Below are 6186 nucleotides of genomic sequence, written 5' to 3' on the forward strand. Positions count from 1 at the left end.
ATCGTGACTGCCCAAGGCCCCAGCCCCATGCTGTCACTGCTCAGCAATCCTGGGTTCTCCATGGACACTGCCTGGGACCAACATAGACAGGGAAGGCTCAGGTGAGCAGGTGGTGTGGGTCCTTGGGTAGGCAGGAGGCCACATCCAGAAGAGGGACAGGTGAGGCTAGGGCAGGGGTTGGGCCAGGGCTGGGATTGCAGGGCAGTGAGTGTGGGGGGCCAGGAACCAGGACAGAGCCATGATCGACTCTCCCCACTCCACTGCCCATGATCCCAATCCCAGCCCTGCCCCACCCACCCATCCTACTCCTGGATGCCACTCCCTGACTGCCTGTGGCTTCATCCCATCCATGCTTAGCCATCCCATGGCTAAGCATGCCCTGCCCATGTGGGTCCTGGGCTAGTCTCCATAGAGATCCCAGGATCACTGGGTAGTGACAGCATGGTGCTGGGCCCTGGGGTCTGGATCAGAGCCCCTTAGAGAGTTTCGGTGAGCTGCTGTAGAGTGGTGGGTGCTGACCCAACCTGGCATGGTGGGGTGGGGTGGGGTGGGGGTGGAGTGCTGACCCAGGCTGCCACAGCTCACCAAGAACTCCCTCAGTGGTCCTTCAGCCCAAATAATTGCCCACCCCTGCTATAGGTTGTAATTGCTAGATAGTGTTTCAGTGGAGGAAGAATGAGGAGCAGCCCTTTATTTATGTATGTATTTATTTATGTATTAGGTTTACATAGTAAAGCTATACATATACAGTAAAAGTTCTGTTAACTGGCATCTTACAAGCCAGCATGCTCAATTAACCAGCATGCCAGCTTGTAAGATAAAGTGAAACCAGAAGTACTCACCATGGCACATCCAGTTTCTACGAGCCCCCAAGGCCAAGCAGCCTGCGCTGCCGAGCCCCCATGGCCCAGGGGTATAACAGGCTGTGCAGGGCTGTGTGGGTCCCACCTCCCTGTCCCACGGGGCCTGCAGGGCCCACAGAAGGGGTGGTGATGCCATGGGAGGGGCGGTGGAATGCCCTAGACGCGGCAGGAGAAGTGGCGGCCTGGGCCATTCAATTAACTGGCATATTTTGTTATCCAGCATCCCCCATTCCCTAGGGATGCTGGATAACAGATCTTTTACTGTATATAGGAAACCTATACATTTAGAGAAGAACCTAAAGGAAGTATATAAGGGGTGTGCATCAGGATCTGGAGGAACATCTGTTCACCAGAGCGCCCCAAGGGATGACAAGGTTCAGCGGTCACAAACTCCTCCAAGACCATTTTAGGCTGGACATAAGGAAAAACTTCTTTACTGTCCAAGCCCCCAAGGCCTGGAATAGACTTCCTCCAGAGGTGGTGCAAGCACCTACTCTGGACTCTTTCAAGAAATGTTTGGATACTTATCTTGCTGGGATCCTTTGACCCTAGCTGACTTCCTGCCCCAGGGGCAGGGGACTGGACTCAATGATTTTCTGAGGTCCCTTCCAGCCCTAATGTCTATGAAATCTATGAAATCTATGAAGCCATATGCAAGAACAGATTCTGAGTAGACAGGAGGGAGAAATGGAAGCTCAATTTGTGGCTCCAGCAGAAATAAAAAAAACACCAGGAAAATGGGGAGACCAAAAGAAACTCTACTCAAGGCAAATGGCAGCAAGTGGGGGATGGAATGAATGAGGATAGTGGCACTTTTCCTCTTTTAGGTGTCTTGCTGAATATTGGAGGTACGTCCTTCACACCAAGTAGATCCAGATTCTTGGCCAGATTTGCAGGGGTTTGGTTCCCATAAGCAGAGAATGAAGCAAAATATGCTCACATGATCTTTATGGTTAAAGATGGAGTGAACACTTAGCAAGAATACTGTGAAGTGCCTTCAAACCAGGAACCTTTCCAGGAAGGCTGTAATACAGATGCATGGCATAGTGCTGTAGCTGGAGTGCTGAGTGCTAGGGCCTTATTGGATCAGATTGCAAGAACCAGTGATTTTGAAACTTCCTCAAGTGCAGATAAAATGTAATAAGAAACACAAGGGTGATTAGTGTTATTTTATCTGGCATGTTCAGTCGTAGGCTGTTGGCAAAATACTGGCTTCCTCTTTGCATCTTCACATTTGATTACCTTAAAGGTTGCAGAATTTAAAAAGCTACCAAATCCTTCCAGGAGCATGACTCATACTGCTTCTGATTTTGCTAGCTACATTCTCCCCATAAAAATCTTCAAAAAGATTTGAATGTGCTAAGACTTGCCCCCATTTCATAGAGTACAATTATACATAGTAGGAAGACTGCTAGTTAGCAAATTTGAAGACTTCCTTCCTGCCCCTGCTACCCAAAAAACTTAGCATATTTGAGTTTGAGGAACACATCACACTTGCATTTAATTTTATGTGAAAGACTAATCATAAATATTTTAAAATCAGACCTGTAAATACTAACATGAACTTGATGATTCCTTTACTTGATTTCTCGTACATTGCTCATGCATAGTCCATGATACAGTACTGATTTTTCATTGATTTCAGCGAGACATCTGTTAAAAATATAAACATTCAATACAGAGCTAGGTCTTGGTAATGGTTTTCAGAGGGCATTCTGATCACATGCTGTATTCACAGGGGGAGGTGAAAGAGGGAACAAGTCACCCAAAATTGATTTCTTAGCTTTTTTTTCCCACAGTGTAGGCAACGCCAATTGAAATAGACCTACAATATAGAAATTGTCAGAAGATCGCAACATCAGTGAAAAGGACTGGACTGAGATCTGAAAGAGAACCTGCTTAAATAAAGATCCTTTTCAGTATAGTTAGGAAATAGTGACATTTAGAACTTTTAGGGCTCTATTTGTGAGATTATTCTCCCAATTTGTGATTTTAAAAAAAGGAAATAATTAGTGTCCCATAGAAAATAAGATCTTGTTCCATCTGCTGAAAGGCAAGAGTTTTCAGTCAGTGAGTATCTTGGTGCAACTTCAGTAGGTGAGAAAAGATTAAAGGCTGGGCTAAAAACCTTTCAAATTCCCTAGGAGCTTCCAATTCATGTGGGTAATTTAATCTGTATCTCAGATCCCCATATGTAAAATGGTGATAGCAATTGTATAGTCTTTGGGACAACAGCCAGCTCTGTATTCTGTGTTTGCAGTGCCTAGCACAATCAAGTCCCTGACTGGAGTTTCTTAATGTTTCTATGACACAGACAATAAGGCTGCATGAATATATATATTTTCACAATATATCATGTTGAAATGTATTAGCCATCACATCCTGAGTCACTACATGGCTCCAAAATAACCACATGCACAACTACAGGCTGAGGAATGACTGGCTTGGTTACAGTACTGCAAAGAAGGACCTGGAGGTTATGGTGGACCATAATCTGAATATGAGCTAAGTGTGCTCATATTAAAAAATGGCAATTTGCATCCTGGGTTGTATTGACAGGAGTGTTGCTTACAAATCAAGGGAAGTGATTGTTCCACTGTATTCAGCACTGGTGAGGCCTCATGTGGAGTACAGTGTCCAGCTTGGGGCTGCACCTTCAAGAAAGATGTGAACAGTTTGGAAAGAGTCCAGCGCGGGCAACAAAAATTATTAGGAGCCTGGGACGCCAAATTTATGAGAAAAGGGTGAAAGTACTAGGGTTATTTAGCTCAGAAAAAGAGCACTTGAGGGGGAAGTTGATAAGAATCTTCAAATACTGGAAGGGTGACTATAGAGAGGATAGAGGTAGGCTTTTCTCTGTGGCTGTAGGGGACAGCACTAGGAGCAACGGCCTCAAGCTGCATCAGGGCAAGTTTAAACTGGATATTAGGAGGAGCTTTCTATGAGTGGTCAGGCTTTGGAATAGGCAACCTAAGTGAAGTTGTGGATTCTCCATACTTGGAAACTTTCAGAAGCAGGGGTTAGATAGACACGTGGCTGGAATGGTTTAGTCAGGGGTGATCCTGCCTTGAGCAGAGGGCTGGACTAGATGACCCCATGAGCTCCTTTCCAGTCCTACTTTCCTATGACCCTAAAACGGAACTTTTTGTTGTGTAAGAGCACTTCTCATATTGAGTGTTAGACCCTCTGTTGTGGAAACGTTTTTTTTCAAACAGTGCTAAGTGAATCAGTTGATTTCATGGCTCCTTATCATCTCCCTGGTTCTTACTCCTCTATGCTTTTTAGTGGTCTTGATGTTCCACCATTCAATCTATCCTTCTGCAGTTTGCATGTCTGTTAGCCATCCCTGGGAATGTCTCTCTTCTGTTTCATAGTCCTGCAGACTGTTGTTAACTCTGCCCAAAAAATTTAACTCAGGTGGCAATATTAACTTCAGGGTAGACACGCCTGGCTGAAGTATTGACGGCACAGTCAAGACTTTCAAGAAAGCTAGCATTTGTTTTATGAATCTAAGTGAGAGATGTACACTTAAGTGTAATGGCTGCAGGACTAATGCCACTCTATTTTGACTATGTTTTGCCTTGTATGCTTTCTGTATTTATTCAACTTTAAATATAATCTAGCAATTCAGTGCACGTTCCAATACTTATCTTTATTTTAATTTTTGCTTTGATCTTAAACTGAATAACTAAGCACTAGCCTAGCATGTCGGTAAAGCTTTGCATTTCTCTTTAGCCAGAGAAAAATGTGTGTTGTGCTCTTTGGGATGACGTGCCACATCATCTGCACCACCCACCCTTTTCTAAATCCTGGATCCATCTGCTCTGCGTGTGTGTCTGTGTGTGTATGTTTATGTGTTTGTGTATGTGTCTGTGTGTGTTTTTCTGCGTATGTGTACATGTCTGTGTGTGTTTATGTTTGCATATGTGTGTGTGTATGTTTATGTATGTGTGTGTCTGTGTGTGTATTTTGTGTGCTTCAGAGGTATGGGTTGTAGCCGTGTTGGTCTAAGGGTAGTTTCCTCAGCCTGATGGAAGGGTGTTTGTACATGAAAGCTTGCAAAGAAGATTTTTTTCCAACCATTTTAGTTGGTCTAATAAAAGATATTGGATTTACCCAAAGAACCTCGTCTGTATTTTGTGTGCGCATTTACACTTGTATGTGTGTTTGTGTGGATGTATGACTCTGTGTGTATGCTTATGTGTATATGTCTGTGCGTGTATGTATGTCTGTGTGTGCATTTATGTGTGTGTACATGTCTGTGGGTATTTATGTTTGTGTGTGTATGTGTGTATGTATGTGTACAGGCAGTCCTCAGACTTACGACATAATTGGTTCCTGAAAACTGCATCCTAAGTCGAAATGTTGTAACTCGGAACCGTTTTTCCCAAAGGAAACAACATTATAAACAGGGATTCGTTCCTCAGCCAAGGCCCGATACCCTGTTTTCACTAAAAATACCCCAAAATTTTGTACTCGATCAATTATAGATGAGTAATATAGCTACATTAATGTATTTATATTGTAAATAGCAATCAGATTGATTTGGAAGGACTTCTTTGAGGAGACTTTGCTGGCCTTTTTGAAGGGTTCTTGGCTGGAGTCTTCTCAGGAGTCTTGGCTGCAGGTTTTTCTGGAGTCTTGTCTGCTTTCCTAAAGAAAGTGTCCAAGGAAGTTTGGACAGATGTTCTCCAGGGAGATGGATGACGCAGCAAACTGGTTCACTGGTGTGGCATCGCGTTGGATCAAGCATTGTAAAGTCAAAACTGACATCAGAAAATTGAAACAGGGTGTCAATTTATAAATGTTGTCAGTGCAAAACGTGGTAACTCGAAACATTGCAAGTCGAGGACTGCCTGTATGTCTGTGTGTATATGTGCGGTGTGTGAGTGTGTGTATGTATGTATATGCATGTGTGTATGTATGTGCATGCGTGTGTATATGTGTCTGTATGTGTTTGTGTATGCATGTGTGTTTGTGTATGTAGATGTGTGTATGTATGTGTTTCTGTGTACGCATGTGTGTATGTATGTGTGTGGTTGTGTGTGTAGATGCGTATATGTATGTGTGTGTGTGCATGTGTGTGTGGTTGTGTGTAGATGTGTGTATGTATGTGTACGCATGTGTGTAAGTATGTGTGTGTCGAATGTGCGTGTTTGTGTGTATGTATGTGCATGTGTTTGTGTGTATGTGCGTATGTTATTGTGCATATGTGTGTGCCTGTGTGTATGCAAGTGTTCGTCTGTGTGCGCACAGGTCCGTGCGCGAGTCCCTGGCACGCTTCTCCCGGCGCGCCCAGGACGCAGGCAGCACCCCTGGGTGC

This window comes from Alligator sinensis, unplaced genomic scaffold, assembly GCF_000455745.1.
Source record: "Alligator sinensis unplaced genomic scaffold, ASM45574v1 scaffold590_1, whole genome shotgun sequence".
NCBI classification, from domain to species: domain Eukaryota; kingdom Metazoa; phylum Chordata; order Crocodylia; family Alligatoridae; genus Alligator; species Alligator sinensis.